This window comes from Delphinapterus leucas, chromosome 4, assembly GCF_059928025.1.
Source record: "Delphinapterus leucas isolate spDelLeu-1000000601 "Yukka" chromosome 4, BTC_Dleu_Yukka2, whole genome shotgun sequence".
NCBI lineage: Eukaryota > Metazoa > Chordata > Mammalia > Artiodactyla > Monodontidae > Delphinapterus > Delphinapterus leucas.
The window spans coordinates 81,662,548-81,680,088 of record NC_143132.1 but is presented as its reverse complement, the minus strand read 5'-3'; the positions used below and the strand labels follow the sequence as shown (position 1 = coordinate 81,680,088).

The 17,541-nt window shown below is 41.1% G+C and overlaps 1 protein-coding gene across 2 annotated transcripts in view; it reads right to left on the bottom strand.

The window, feature by feature from the left end:
* IGF2BP2 (insulin like growth factor 2 mRNA binding protein 2) overlaps positions 1–17,541 on the bottom strand; it is a 162,787-nt gene that overhangs the window by 110,653 nt on the left and 34,593 nt on the right. The gene's annotated exons all lie outside the window — the stretch shown is intronic.

Genomic DNA, 17,541 nt, shown 5'->3' with positions numbered 1-17,541 from the left:
AGCAGCTAAGAAAGTGAAGCTCATATGAACACGTGTATACTCATGACACGCACCATCCTCCAAAGGTGACCACAGCCTCGCCCGACTCACCAAGTGGCAGGTGCACCCAGGAAGGTAAACACACCACCTCCAATCACCCTCTTCCTTTTCTACCCACACATCTCCCCTGCCCACCTCACTGCCACCCCCATCTCACTACTCTCCATTTCTAGAGATCAACATATCTACACAACCCACTACTCTCTGCCCGCATCTAGAAGGAGAAAAGTTGAGAAGGGTAAATTTAAATAAAAGGAAGCATGGAGAAGTATTTGGATGACCAAGGACTCCTAAACAAAGCTGGTTCAGAAGCACACTGCTGTAACTGCTGTACAGCATACACTGTCACCTCAGTTGATTTACTTAAAAATGATCTCAGGCTTCTGTTGACAGAAGGAAATTCTATGGGACTTGAGAACAAGGGAAACACTCTGTTTCTGGTTTTCCAATACAAATAATGAGCTTACAATGACAATAAGGAGCCTACAGTGACAGTAAGATTTTGGGGGGTAACTTCCCATCCACAAGGCAGCAAATCTATAAACCTAAATACAGAACACTCCGTACGAGGGAACGGGATGGGTTTGAGGAGCATGGATTGCGGCATGGAAAGGGAATGCCACCCAATGCAAACTTTAGCTTTTCCCATAAAAGAAGTACCTGATTGCCCGACCCCCCACACCGCCTATCCCCGAACCAAAGGCACAGGACAAGAGAGGAGAAATGCAGAGGTTCTGAGAACCTAATGGCTGAGTAGAAAACTCACCCTTCACAACGTTCTCACCTATCAAGTCCAGCCTGAAAAGCAATAAAGACAGTACACTCTCTATTTAGACAATATCATCAGAGAACGCCCATATTTATTTGCTACTACATTAAGGAAACCCCCCCCCCACAACTGTACACTTTAAAATATTTTAAGGGAATTCCCTGGCGGTCCAGTAGTTAGGACTCTGCACTTCCACTGCAGGGGGCACAGGGTTGATCCCTGGTCGGGGAACTAAGACCCTGCATGACACATGGCATGGCCAAAAAATATATATATATATATGTGTGTGTGTATACACACACACACACACACACACATATTTATTTTAAGTATAATGTCCTAGGACAGGAGTTAGCAAATTATGGTCCATAGGCCAAATCCAGCCTGCCACCTGTTTTTGTACAGCCTGTAAGCTAAGAATGTTTTTCAGTTTTTAAATGGTGGAAAAAAATCAAAAGGAGAATACTACTCTATGATGTGAAAATTATACGAAATTCAAATTTCAGTCCATAAATAACATAACAGCCATGTTCATTCACTTACATACTGTCTGTGGCTGCTTCTGCAGTTAGGCAGGTATGAAAGAGACTTTTGGCCTACAAGCCAAAAATATTTACTATCTTGCCCTTTCCATAAAAAGTTTGCCAACCACTGGTCTAGAGACATATCTGGGGTGTGAAAATACCTCTCACTTATTTCATACTTTATAGTTTTTCCAGGTACATTCACACTCATAACTTTTATTTTATCTTTACTCCAAGCCTTTGAGTTGCATAGGCAGTAATTATTATCTCCTCTCTAGAGACGGGAACACAGTTTGAAAGTGAATTTACCCAAGGTCATGTTGCTGCTAAGTGGCTAGGCCAGGACTAGACTCCAATTTTCTGACCCATGTCCAGAGCTGCTCACATTATACAACTGTGTTCTCTTGGATGTCAGCCAACTGTGGCTAACCAAAGTCTTTTAAACATTCTCTCCATATTTGAGAGTTCACCCTAGTGTAAAATCCTTCCTTCCTAAAATAGGATCCCAAACACTACACTTCCTAGCACCACTTCCTGCTAGGGTAGAGACGCATGAACGTGGACTCAGAGGTTTCCCCTCTTGGCAGAGGCAGCTCTGACAGAAGCATACCGATGGTGGCAGAGGCAGCAGCCCCCTTGGCAGACCAGTTCAGTGGAATTCCTGGAAGCTCAACCTGGAGTCTGTTTCTTCAACTTGCCCAACAGTTCTGTGTCTATTTACACACCTCAGTACATTCTTTCAAGCTTAATCAAGCTCCTGTGGGTTCTATTTTCCAGAACTAGGATCATGAACCAAAACAACTTAAGTCAGAAGAAATCCTTATAACACTATAGTGAGTCCTAAAAACTTCTGGAACAACTTCCATCTTCATCACCATCACCATCTTCCAAAGTACAATCCTGTTTCCATGAGATATTACCAAATGTAACTCTCAGAAAAGAATTCTGTAATTAAATAAAATTGGAAAATACCAAGTTAAGCAGAATTTCTTTACTGCAGGACTCATCAGAGCCTTAATACACATGTATGCTTCATAAATCTCCAAGAAAGGGACAAGTATGCAACATTTGAAAATTTACTGGACCACTGAATCATTTTAAAATATAATACGTCACCTGGATAGTAATAAGTGTTGGGAAATACTGGTTAAATGATATCCTCTATCTAGAAAAAAATTTTTTTATAGTTTTAAAATATTAAAAAATAAGACTGTTGAAATGAGAAATCCAATTCTGGAGTGTGTTACGGTGAAAAAATACTTTCATATACTGCTGGGGGGTGGTATATATTGTACAACGTTTTTTGAGAGCAATTTTACAATAACTAGCAAAGGTCCCAATATTTATACTCTTTGACTCAGTAATTCCACTTCTAGGAATTTATCCTAAAAAAATAATCTGAAATTTGGACGACTGTCAGATCCTCAGTTCTTATGTATGCCTCTAATACTTTATGAAAAAGAGAAACAATATGCTCTGATTTGAGGAAAACACAAAGAGGGGCTGCTTCATCTTTCTACTCAGGTGACAGAAAAAGGACTTGCTCCTTATAACTGAGGGAAAAGAGACAAAAGTGCTCTTATATTCTTAGTGGCATTATGACACTATATAAACATTTATTTAGCTCTCAACCTTCTGCAAAAAAAGGAAGAAGTTAAAAAAAAAAAGGAAGAAGTTGAAAGTTTAAAACTTTCCCAAGAATATCTCTATTGTTAATTAAAACATCCTAGGCCAGATGCACAGCATCTCCATAAATGAAGGAGGGAGAAGAAACCTGGGCAACACTGATATGTTTAGAGGTGCTATGATGCTGAGCTAACCTTAAGGTTGATGACAAACCACAAACCTCTGGGATAGTTTTTTTTTTTTAACATCTTTATTGGAGTATAATTACTTTATAGTGTTGTGTTAGTTTCTGCTCTATAACAAAGTGAATCAGCTATACATATACATATATCCCCATATCCCCTCCCTCTTGCGTCTCCCTCCCATCCTCCCTATCCCACCCCTTTAGGTAGTCACAAAGCACCGAGCTGATCTCCCTGTGCCATGCGGCTGGGACAGATTTTTTTACTCCAGGATTCAGGTTAACTTGGTAAAGATCAAGAAAATGATGATGAAGAACTGTATGTTAAATATTTATTTTTTAAGTTAATTTAAATACTTTAAAAAATTATTTAATATTACTTAAATATAGTTATTAATTGTATTTTGTATTATTGTATATATTTAGCATATATAAAGAAATACAGTACTAGAAATTTTAAGTGGAGGATTGAAGGGATCCTCAAATTCAGCAATTTGTAGGTTTAGATCATGTGACTAAGGCAGCAATGCCCCCTAGTGGTGGAGCATCACTTTCACTTTGAGGCTTTTGACAGATCAATAAGCATCTTTAAAAGGTCAAATCCACAAAAATAAAGTCATGAGGAGACAGCAAACATTTCTAAGAACCAGTAACTCCTAATTGGTGAATGCCATGACCAAACGAGGGTATATTCAGTTTTAAGGCCATTCCTTGATTTGCTCTCAAGTCCATTTTACAGATAGAGAAACCATGGCCTCAAAAGATTAGGAATGATTTTGTCTCAGTCACAAAACCACACGAACCAAGAGTGCTATGTCTCTGCCATGCTTACTGCCTATTAGGCAAAACCCACAAACAGAGGATGAATGAACCATCTTTCCATATTTTATCTCTAACAAAGTGCTAACACCTATAGTGGCAGCCACTACATTTTTCTTTCCAAATTCAGCCCCTGTGGACTAGAGGTCTACACAAACTGCCTAAGGTCCAGCTACCCCCAGAAGGAAAATGACCCCTTTCTCCACGTCCTTCAGTAAGTACAACAGGGAGACTGTTTCCTGCTTAGGCTCAAATGCCAAGAGAATCTATGTCTCAAAGGAAGGGATGTGGTGGTGGGTATATAATTGATATCAGAAAAAGAAGCCTGTATCTTTGTTCTTCAGGAGTACAACCACAGAGTTAGGAGTCAGGACCGGTCAAGTAGGGCCAGCCAACCCCAGGGACATATCTGGTGATTTACAGGAAACTCTCTAGTTCTCTCAGGGAAAGCGGGATGTGGTAAGACAGGCAAAACCAGGGAACAGAGACCATCATGCTGGTGTGAGCAGTAGTCGTGGTTTACATTTTCAGAGTATTTTATGTATTGCAAAGTATTTTCGCAAGTATTTCATTTGCTTCTTTAGTTATCCCTGTAGAGAAAGTACCATTTATTCCAAGGTTAGAGATTAAGAAGAGAAGATTCTGAGAAGCTGAGTGGCTTGTTTGTATAACCTGGCAAGTTAGCAGACTCAAGACTCACCCTGAGGTCTACTGTTTCCCACAGTACCTGTCACATCCAAGTGGGAGACGGCTTAATTAGCAGCGAATATAAATTGTGAGAGGAGGGGAGCTCCTATAGGTAGTCACCAAGCAGGAGAGAGAGACTGGTAACAGATGACATTGTAGAAACGTTTTCAAAGTCCAAGACACAGTCACAGAAATTAAAAAGCAAAGAAGTCTGAGCCATTTAGAATAGGGACAAACAGGCCTCCACAACTGGAAAAGAGCCTTAGTTAACCACTATATTACAATTAAAATACATTCCTTATACTCTGCCCAAGAAGCAGGAAAGTGAGAAATCCATTTTAGAAAGACTGCTACCCAAAATTGCTAAAACATTCCCTTGAGGCAAACTTTCCACTTTCCAAAAACTCTTCTGGACAACCAAGATTCTGGCTAAAGTTTCTTCTCAATAATCTCAATCTGTTAGTCAACCTTTTTCTCTTCTTCCTGTGCTCTCATTTTTCCTTCTACTTACTTACAGTTTGAAGTAGTCTTATATTTTGAGTTTTTAAGATGGTACATTTCAAATTTTATGACCTTACTTGCATTGTAAAACTCCTTCTTGGTAATTAAAGAAAACAATGGAACTGAAAAGGTAGAGAACCTATAATAGACACATAATAGCCTATAATAGTTTTTGAGACTCTCAGCAGCTCATACTGCACCCTACACCCTCAGGAACTGCTTCTTCATCCCAGGGGTGGGCTCTTGGAAGCCATGCTTATACCCTGGAACCCTGTCTCTGTGACCATATCCGACTGATTAGGAGTCGACTTCCGTCCCAAACAGCCAATCAGAAACATCCTCAGAGCAATTCCTTCTGCTTAAGCTAGCTTGATTCTGCTTCTATTACTTGGAACCAAATGGGTCTAAATCACACATTTCATGTATTTATTTTCTGCTTCCCTACATTGAATTGTTTGTTTTACGAGGGCAGAGATTTTTGTGTTTATTATATCCTAAGTGCCTAAAATAAAGCTTAGCCCATAGTAGATACTCAAAATGTTTGCTGAATAATGCATATTGTGAGCCTTTCTTAGTTTTCCCCATTCTAAGTGTTATTCAGTGTACACACTCTATTTGCTTAAGAGAGAAGACTCAGTCCTGCAGAGTTTGGTCTTTACCATACTTCCACACAGTATCTGAAAGGTTTCCAAATTCATCCTTTCCCAAATATCTATTCCCCCTGCTTCTGTCACTGAAGTCTCATCTTCTCTTTATACATTAAGCACTTCAGTACTGTATCTGTTGTATAGAGTGCACTGCATTACTATCTTCATAATGGGATAATCCCCTTATTTCTCTTTCTTCCCTTCTCTTTTATCCTTCCAAATGTCTGCTCTCAATAATGTCACTGGCCGGGCCGTCTATTAATGAATGGGCAGAAGACCTTGTTCCTGGTTCACCAGCTCTAGGATTTAAATGATGTCAGCAAGGGAATAAAGAGGTGCTCAGGGAGGCCTGATGACTCCATTACGGACCAATCACGTTCCCAAGAGAGGCAAAACACGTGATTGCTACCCAGGGGGCCAAACAATGTCATACACCTCCAAATCCCCTTACAGAAATTAAAAAGCAAAGACCAGCGTAGCATAAAAACTGCAAAAAGACAGCTGGCCAAATCTTTATACCTCCTAGATACTGTTCCAGCTCTTGTAACTGAGCCATTTAACTGCTCTGTGTGGTGATGAGTAAAATAGATCAGTCCTATTCTCTATATTCTTAAGGGAGAACAATCACTACTGTAACGCTTAGACTACAGAGCTTGAGTTTCTGGCTAAGATAAAATGATCTATTAGACTTCTAAGTGATTTTAAAGCAGAAATGCTAAATAAATATCAATTATTCCTACATAAAATTCAAGCCCAGATTATACATTTAAATGGAGACATAATCAAGACACAGATGATTTTTTTAAAGTAGAACATTTCCCCAAATATATGGCAGTAAGATTAAGTGTTTATGTCTAAAATCACTTAGTTTATAAAAACAACAACAAAAAAAGACATTAAATAAATTTAAATTCCCAACATAAAAACCAAGTTAGGGAAAACCAAGAAGAAGCTTATTTATAAGGTGGAAAGAAATATCATCACAAGTAGATAAATGAGCAACTGGCCTTATCCCTATGGTTTCTTACAGTTCGTTTTATCACCTCATCTTCTCATGCCAACTTCTCTTTCTTGTTTTAATTCCTCAATGTAACTCCTTAGGCTTAAATACTTAAAACTTTTTTTTCTTTCATATTATGGAACTCATTAGCTTAATCTTACTTTCTTGCGGTCTGAGTACTCTAAAAACAAGTGCCCTAAAAGCCCTTGTGTCACACTTTTAATGTGTTGAACACATTCGTGTAAGTGATCTGACAAAGGCAAACACTTTTTCAGCTCTCATTCACCAGCTCAGAACTCTTCTCACTCTGGCCCTCCCCTCCAGGAAGTCCTGACTTTGCTGATTAAGGGGAGAAACAAATCTCTTTTGATGGGCTGGGGTGAGAGCTGCCTGCCACTCTCTACCACTCCCTAATACAGTGCTAAACACAGTTTTCCGGAGGAGCTCCAGAATGTGTGTTTTCTAGAAGAGTAAAGAACTGTGGCAGCATCTTTATTCTAGTTCTCACAGCTGGGAGAGTGTGGAGGGTTCACAGCAGAAGGGAGGGAAGCAGGGAGCCTGTGATATGGAGCTTACATGATATCACTGACATTCACCAGGTTTCAAATGTCCTCTTGTTTTCCCTCACTTACGTAAAATTACAGACTAAGAAAGTAAAAGTGACTTCAAGAAATAACTACCGGGCAAAGCTCTGCCTTCCCACAGATAAACAAGTAAGTCTCACGGGCAGTATATGTGATGATGAAGAGAGAACCTGGGTTTAAGACTTGGCTCCACCACTTATCAGTAAACTCTAGCAAGTTACTTAAGCTCTGTGCCTCAGTTTCTTCATTTGTAAAATAAGGATAATAACAGTACTGACTGCATAGCATTATGCAGATGTTACACAAAATAAACATGTAAAGCATTCAGAACAGTACCTGGCACGTAAGAGCTCGTGTAAAATGATGGCAGCAACAGCTGTTGATGTGATTACCATCACTAGCTTTGTCTTCTAAAAGAATTCCAAGAACTGCAAGGCCTTCATTCAGCAAACATTTTAATGAGAACTTACCACGTGTGCCATGTATATGGTGCTAAACACTGGAGATACAGACTCAAAAGGTGCAATCCAGCCCTTCAAACAGCATCCAATCAAATGCAACAATATATCACAGAGTGGTTGTAACAGAGATCTGTACAGGATCTGCACAGAAGCAAGAAGCCTGGAGAGGTCCAAGAAAGGGAGAAGGAGCCAAGCCTTAAAAAGCAAACTGGAGGGCACCAAAGGAAGAGGACAGGGAAGGTCATTCTGGGCAATGGCAAAACGTAAGACTAATAAGCTTAGCAAAGGCAAGTGTACGAAAGGCTTCCGTGACTTGAACCTTAGACTCAAGATAAATGTAGATCCTTAACTTTAGGACAAAGGGTCGGCTGGAATGGGTGAAACAAAAGGGGAAGGAGACTGAGTGGTAATGACTACAGTAATAAAACCCCCAAAGTGAGCAAGGACAGATTAAAAACCTCAAAGCATCTTACAGAAAGGATGGAGCAGAGAGAATAAACTCCCCAAATATTTAGCAGTTAAAGTGACTGGTCTTAGTTACTGATTAGATGTAGAGAACTTGAGAGTGAAAACAGTAAAAAATGAGCCAGCACAAGGTTATTGATTGGAGTAACGGGATGGTAGTGCAACTGGGATCGAGGCAGAGAGGGTTTTGGGGAGATTATGCTGAGCTTAGTTTTGAAGATGTTGAGTTAAGGTACTTGTGGGACCTTCAGGTGGTGCCATGTGGTAAGAAGGAAGTCAGAAACACAGGTGTGTATCTATGAAACTGGGTGAGGAGGTTGGACGTAGAGATGAGCCATCACTGCTCAGGGTGCCGCCAAAGCCACACAGAAAGAGAGAGAGGCGGAGGAGACCAAGATGGATGGGTCAGGGAGATGAGAGGACCAGGGAGAGAGAAAGAGCAGATACAGACTCAAAAGGTGCAATCCAGACCTTCAAAAAGCATCCAATCAAGTGCTACAACACATCACCAACATTTTCTCAGAACTGCCGCACTATTTTCATCCTCATTAGTCATGTCAATAACAACTTTTTCAAACATTCCAATGTTCTTTATTTATATACCATCTGTTTCACAAATATTTGAGGCATCTATGGTAAAGACATACAATAAAACAGTGAAATAAAAATGAAACAAATATGGTATAGAAGAAATATGAAGAAAATATGGTATTAGAAGATCATACAGAGGGAGGTTGGGGGAGAAAATGGGATTAGAATACAATTATGCAGGCCAAAGGGGACTACAGAGTTTTTACAGTAAAGTTGCAAGTTTGGCTCTGAGCTTCCTAGTGGCCAAAGTAAGAAAAGAAATAGTTACCTCCATAAAAAGAAACTGTACCCTTCCTCAGGGTTACCTGATTTGCCCAAGATTGCCCAGTTAAAAGGCAAATGGCTCTTACTCCACCAAGCTGTTTCAACATGCAAATACTCTTCTGCATAGTTAGATTCCCATTATCAGGGTGGGGTGATAGAAAGGGAACTAGACTAGGAATCAGGATACCTAGGTATTATAGTATTAGCTCTTCTGCTAATTGCAAACCCAAGGCAGATCATTTAAATTCATTTTCTCAACTATAAAATAGGTGCTTTCACTGAGCCAGGGTCAACCAATACACAGCATTTGGGCTATCATTCTCCAATCCAGCACACCTTGACAGACATCGCTAGTTAATCACAGATCTGTGATCCTGAAAAGACCTCAAAATCCTGTTCAACAGTGTTCCAAGTAACCACCAATGAATCAACATGGGCATTCTGACGCCGGGGCTACTCTAAAGTGCCTCCAATGCTATCATGCTATCAGACACACCATCATGCAATGAGCATGATCTCTATCATAATTTGTGGGATCCTCTCTGAATGGGAAAGGCCGAGGGGGTTTGACTGCAGCTGCTAAGGTAGGCAGATATGGAACAAAACTCTTTTCAGAGTTATTTTTAAACTTCTAAAAATACTTTGATATAGTAAAATTAAAACTCACATGAGTCAAAATACACCACTGATTAAAATAAATACTTCCAAATGATCCACCAGAGGAAATCTAGGAAAGGCGTAGCAGCATGTACCAAGCTGAAAATCTTTAGAAGCAACTCAAATTTCAAAGAATCTTTCTTTTGCTCTATTTCAGTATCTGTACTGTGAGCATTTCTACAAAATCCTCTTCACAAAAGTAGAAAGAATAGTACAACAAATCTGTATGCACCACTACTCAGTTTCTACAACCGTCAACATTCTGCCACAGGATTTAACTTTAAAAGTGAAGCCAGGGCTTTCCTGGTGGCGCAGTTTGAGAATCTGCCTGCCAATGCAGGGGACATGGGTTCGAGCCCTGGTCCAGGAAGATCCCACATGCCACGGAGCAACTAAGCCCACATGCCACAACTACTGAGCCTGGGCGCCACAACTACTGAAGCCCGCGTGCCTAGAGCCCGTGCTCCACACAAGAGAAGGTGCCGCAATGAGAAGCCCGCGCACCACAACAAAGTGCAGCCCCCGGGCTTCCCTGGTGGCACAGTGGTCAAGAATCTGCCTGCCAATGCAGGGGATGTGGGTTCGAGCCCTGGTCCAGGAAGATTCCACATGCTGTGGAGCAACTAAGCCTGTGCACCACAACTACTGAGCCTGTGCTCTAAAGCTCGCGAGCCACAACTACTAAGCCCGCACGCCTAGAGCCTGTGCTCTGCAACAAGAGAAGCCACTGCAATGAGAAGCCTGCGTACCACAATGAAGAGTAGCCTCCCCTCGCCGCAACTAGAGAAAGTCCGTGTGCAGCAACAAGGACCCAACACAGCCAAAAATAAATAAATAAATTTATAAAAAAAGAAGAGTAGCCCCCATCGCCACGACTAAAAATAGAGCCCGCGCGCAGCAACGAAGACCCAACGCGGCCTTAAATAAATAAATAAATAAAAGTCAAGCCATCTGGGACTAGAATCCACATTCTTATAGCAAAATACAGCTTCCTCCAGAAACACACTCATGTCCGTGCATTAATGCATGGACACACACACCCATTACAAACAACAACTTCCAGGCAATATGCGGAAACAAGCTAGAGCGAGATCTGCTCTCTAGATCCTTGCTACACAAAGTGTGGTCCCTAATAAGCAGCATCAGTATCATCTGGGAGTTTGTTAGAAATGCAAAATCTCAGGCCCCATTTCAAATTTACTGAGTCGTAATTTGCATTTTAACAAAATCCTCAGGTAGTCTGTACATTATGGTTTAAGAAGCACTCGTCTACTCTAGATCACCATAACTGTCTGCTGCAAAGTTTTTCTTAACTAAGTGACTACAGAGGAGCTGGGCAAGAAACTGAAGTGTGAAAAAGTGTCCATTTCACTTGGGAGGGCAACTGGCCATTAACTACTCAAATTTAAAGGTATATAATTTATGACCTAGTAATTCCACTTCTCAGTACCTATGCTAGAGAAATATTCACCCACGTACTCAAATAGGATATTACAAAGATGTCTATCACAGCATCTTTTGGGGAACTGGAAACAACCACCTGCCCATCAATAGGTGAATGGTGAAACAAGCCAGTACAGAACAGTCAGCAGAGGTTAAAATGTATGAACCAGATCATGGAAAATTCTCCCGGACATGTTGAGTGAAAAAAGCAAGTTCCAGAATGTTCCACTTAGTATAAAAACATTTGTTTAAAACAAAAGTTTCATTATGTATTTTCTCTGGATATACATATGCATGTGTAAAGGAAGAGAAAAGGTCTGGAAGGACAGATATCAAAAAGGAAACGGTGCCTACATTTGCAAAGAGATGAAGGGGTCTGGGATTAGGGGTGGTGAGTTAAAGGGCGATTATAATGTTTTACCTATTTGCTTATTTATTAAAAGGAGAATGCATTCATATATCACTCGTGGAACAAATATTTTATAAGTGGCTACGTGATTTCTCACACCAAACGAGTTTACATAGAGAAAATATGGTCAGGGTAAGGGTACAGAAAGAAGGATTAGAAAGTCTAAAGACCTTTGACAAACTGCAGATTTTTAGAAATGAGTTTTGTTTGCATGGACCATTTTCTCTATTTTCCTCAATACATGCATACAGCTGGTAGTGGGTATATTTTGCACTATTTAAAAATATCTTCAAGGGGCTTCCCTGGTGGCGCAGTGGTTGAGGGTCCGCCTGCCGATGCAGGGGACACGGGTTCGTGACCCGGTCTGGGAAGATCCCACATGACACGGAGCGGCTGGGCCCGTGAGCCATGGCCGCTGAGCCTGGGCGTCCGGAGCCTGTGCTCCGCAATGGGAGAGGCCACAACAGTGAGAGGCCCGCGTACCGCAAAAAAAAAAAAAAAAAAAAAAAAAATCTTCAAAAGTGGTATGTTCTGTATACACTGATGTGTATAAAATTGATGCCTAATAAGAACCTGCTGTATATAAATTAAATTAAAAAATTAAACAAACAAAAGTGGTATGTTCATTTTTCTGCATATTTTTGTATTTCCTTCATTTGTCCATGATCTATTTGAGAACAAGTTATGTATGTGATTGTTTCTATTGCTGCATATTCCAGGTTCCTAGTTCAACAGGTGATGATGCACACCACCTACATGAATAACTTACAGGCCTATGGATAATAATAGCTTTAAAAAATCCCTAAGAAGTAGGCAGAGCACATACTGTCCTGATTTTACAGCTGAAGAAATAGACTCAGAAAGGTTGGGCTATGTGCCCAAGGACCCTCTAGCTAGTAGGTGGCAAAGCCAGAACCTGGCCCCCACTCTATGATTCCAAGTCCTCTGTCCTTTCAATTATATCACATTTATCATGCCACCATACTTAAATATGATACTTACTTACACTTCTAGGCAGTTTTTGACATAGCTTCAGATTGGAAACTCTCATGAGAAACACTAGAATTCAAATAATATGTACAATTTGGGATCTTATATCTAATTATTTATTTAGAGTTTCTTTTCCAATACCTTGCCTTGACATGCCCAAGGAGATAAGACTGAAAAAGTACTACCATCTTATCCTTATCATAAAGTAGAAAAAGGATGGATTCTAGTACTCTGAGTTTAAAAAACCGTCTGTTCTAATTTACATGGGGAAAAAAATAGTATAAAAGTAGACAGATACAAACAACCCAATCCAAAAATGGGCAGAAGACATAAATAGACATTTCTCCAAAGAAGATATACAGACTGCCAACAAACACATGAAAGAATGCTCAACATCATTAATCATTAGAGAAATGCAAATCAAAACTACAATGAGATATCATCTCACACCAGTCAGAATGGCCATCATCAAAAAATCTAGAAACAATGCTGGAGAGGGTGTGGAGAAAAGGGAACACTCTTGCACTGCTGGTGGGAATGTGAATTGGTACAGCCACTATGGAGAACAGTATGGAGGTTCCTTAAAAACTACAAATAGAACTACCATATGACCCAGCAATCCCACTACTGGGCATATACCCTGAGAAAACCATAATTCAAAAAGAGTCATGTACCAAAATGTTCATTGCAGCTCTATTTACGATAGCCCGGAGATGGAAACAACCTAAGTGTCCATCATCGGATGAATGGATAAAGAAGATGTGGCACATATATACAATGGAATATTACTCAGCCATAAAAAGAAACGAAATTGAGCTATTTGTAAGGAGGTGGATAGACCTAGAGTCTGTCATACAGAGTGAAGTAAATCAGAAAGAGAAAGACATATACCGTATGCTAACACATATATATGGAATTTAAGAAAAAAAAATGTCATGAAGAACCTAGGGGTAAGACAGGAATGAAGACACAGACCTACTAGAGAATGGACTTGAGGATATGGGGAGGGGGAAGGGTAAGCTGTGACAAAGTGAGAGAGTGGCATGGACATATATACACTACCAAACGTAAGGTAGATAGCTAGTGGGAAGCAGCCGCATAGCACAGGGATAGCACAGGGAGATTAGCTCGGGGCTTTGTGACCACCTGGAGGGGTGGGACAGGGAGGGTGGGTGGGAGGGAGGGAGACGCAAGAGGGAAGAGATACGGGAACATATGTATATGTATAGCTGACTCACTTTGTTATAAAGCAGAAACTAACACACCATTGTAAAGCAATTATACTCCAATAAAGATGTTAAAAAAAAAAAAAGTAGAGAGATACTATGTACCCATCTCCCAGCTCTAACAATTACCATAGTGCATTAGAAAAATCCTAGAGACAATATAAATAGTGCTAAGGAGTAGGGGGGAAAGTGAGAATCTAGTTGTCTATCCTTAATAAAGGAAAGTGACCACATACCTGGAAGCTTTTCATGGGAAATAGTCTCAATCTGACTAATAGGCTTTGTGAAGTTAAAATTTTTTTTTTTTAAGTTTGAAGTTAACAAGGTTAAAGGCTCACAATGGACCTTAGATATCAAGATAATACAACTGACTTCTTGATCCTCTTAAGCACTGTGGCTAGAGAGGAGCTACTCTGGACACACATGCCTGCCTCTATTTATAGCAGTGAGCACAAAGTCTTATGGGAAAAGCTCCTAAACCATTTAAAAATCAAACTATTTTAAGTATCTCACAGCTTTCTAAGAATTTTTTTTTGTTTGTCTTAATATTGTTCCCAAAAGTTGGGTCATAAATTGTATATGTGTGCTTGCGCACACATGTGTGTGCTTATTTTGGGGAAATGTGCAAAATGAGGTTAGTGGGTTTGAAGCATTAAAGGATCTATGGAGAGCTCTAACCAGAGCCGCATTCGTGGGATTAGGTCCTGGGGGCTCACAGTATGACTAAGAAATGAATTAGCTGCCTAAAAAAAAAAGAATCTATTTTTTTTTTTTAAGTATCAGGCATAATTTACAAATTGTTAAAAAGTATGAATCAAGTACAGCTCATTTCAAATAGTAGGCATATTTCTCATAACCATTTAAAACATGTATGTACCGATTCTGGGAACTTGCTAAATTTAAACCCTGACTCAGTAGAGTAAGACATGTCCTTCCTTCTTCTTTTGGGGAGGGAAGAGTGGAAGAGATTGCCCCAGCAGAGAGGACTTTTAAAAACACCCTCTAGGGCTTCCCTGGTGGCGCAGTGGTTAAGAATTCGCCTGCCAAATGCAGGGGACACGGGTTCGAGCCTTGGTCCGGGAAGATCCCACATGCAGTGGAGCAACTAAGCGTGTGCGCCACGTGTGCCACAACTACTGAAGCCCACATGCCTGGAGCCCGTGCTCTGCAACAAGAGAAGCCACCGCAATGAGAAGCCCGCGCACCACAACGAAGAATAGCCCCCGCTCACCGCCAACTAGAGAAAGCCTGCGCACAGCAACAAAGACCGAACTCAGCCATAAATAAATAAATACATACATACATACATACATACATACACCGTCTGTGTGCCAGGAACTTCACATGCCAGGAACTTTTTAATTACGTAGAGAATTATTAGTGCTCCCCCCTTTCTTCTGGATGAGTTACCAAAAACCAGTTGAAGACATTTAAAACCTGCTTGGGATCACAACTAATTTCCTACACTGGTCTGTTTGACTACCCCTTCTCTCTACTACCTTGACACTCAACTACGCCAGTGGCACCATACGTCTGCATTAAGTCTTGAAATGGGTTTTACTGACCATCACATCTCTGCTTGGAATTAATCTTTTTTTTTTTTTTTTTTTCCGGTACGCGGGCCTCTCACTGTTGTGGCCTCTCCCGTTGCAGAGCAAGGCTCTGGACGCGCAGGCTCAGCGGCCATGGCTCACGGGCCTAGCCGCTCCGTGGCATGTGGGATCTTCCCGGACCGGGGCACAAACCCGTGTCCCCTGCATCGGCAGGCGGACTCTCAACCACTGAGCCACCAGGGAAGCCCGGAATTAATCTTTTGATCATGTCTTTCTCTAATGTGCCATATTTTTAAAGGTCACATTCATTTATATAGTTACCACCCACTAATTTTGAGGAAAAGCCCTTGAAAAGGGCTTTCTACTCCACCAGAGCACTTACAAGGTGGTCATCAAAAAATGGTTATTCCTAGTAATTTTATTCCATCACCAGAAGCTCAGAATGTAAATCAATGGGCACAGCTACACTGGTCTTGTCTGAAAATAGCTACATGACTGACTGTGTCCACACAGTGACTAGAATAAGTCAAAGTACAAGACTCATGGGTTGCAGGAATTCAGTAGAGGGGAGCCTCCAGGAAGGTCGACCAGGACCCCAGGCTGAGGGCTGGGAGGTGGCAGTCACTGGCTTTCTAGCTTGGTCACCAAATAGCACCCACCTAAGATTTTTACCAAAAGTCTTGTTGTTGTGATTATTGTTTTAAATCCTATCTTAAGGAACACATATGAAGAAGTTATGCAGTAGGGATTAACCACCTGTCAGCTGTGGGCCTTGTGTTATCAAGTTGCAGACTGGACTCAATTAGAAGCTGTAATTAATTACATAATTTTTGGTTCAAGTTTAATTCCACTAAAATGTCATGGTGAAACTATAATGACCAAGTTAAAGGTTACCATACATTTGATTCAGATTTGAGACACCTGAGATACCTATACACCAAGAGTCGACCCTCTTGCTCCATGAAGAGCAATAAAAGTATGTCCTTCACATATATAGGTTCTGAGCATTTGGATTCTTACTGAAAATAGACTGATGCTTCTGCCCTGAAACGGCCACGAAAGGAATAATTCCACCCCAGCCCTCAGCAGGGAGAACGTGGTGGGCCTCTCCAGGACTGCAGGGAGCCCCGTGGAGGTGAAGGGCTTACAGTGGTGGGAAGCCCCAGGGCCACTGAGATTGCCACAGTCAGCAAATGGAGTTCTCATCCTTGAGGGCAGGACAAAGGATACTCAGAGCGTCCGAGCCATCAGCTGATTACAAACTCAGGGACATAAACCAGGGCTGTCACTTTGTCACTCTAACCACATAAGAGTGGTTTCTGCACCTGGTTCTTGGTTTACATCACTTTATGTGAAAATATCTCAGTTTCCAAGATCTGACTGGCCAAAGCGGCTAATGCCTGTCTGTTCCCAGCCAATAGCTCAACTATGCTTCTCTCTCTATGATGTAAGTCTTCCCAGCAAATCACAGTGGTGGGCTCAGGGTACAGGATGAACGTAGTTCATTCTTGTGGAATGTCAATTCCATGTAAAGTTTTAAAATATTTTTGATATGTTTATACTAAAGCAAACATATATATAGTGGGGTCAGATTGCCAGAAACAGAAATGTTAAAGAAAGTACAAGAGGAGACAAGTTTTGTGTTCACTGAGGTGACTTTGGTGGCTATCTCCTGATTCCCCTGGAAAATGGTGGTAGAGATATCTAAGGAACACTGGCCTGCTGGATCTCTATGCTGTTCCCTCAGAGCCTAGGCTGGAATGGAAGGTCCCTCTCCCCAGACACCACTTCCAGCTCCCACCCCAGCAGGAGGCAAGAATCCTTGGCACTGCCTCTTTCATTATCCTCCACCACACCATGCTCTAAGTCAACCACAGGGCTGGGCACGACTCCATCAGCACTGGTTAGGCCATGAAGACTGTCCCTGCACACTGAATGCTGTCTGAATAGCCCCTCGTTATTTACCATCATCAAACCCTGCAACAGTGGTAGAAAGACTAACTGGTACTTGGGACCAAAGTGAGATAGGGGGAACTGTATCTACAGGAATGAGTCTGTAAGTGAGAAAAAGTTGGGGCAAAGAAAACTGCTAATAGAAGGAACTC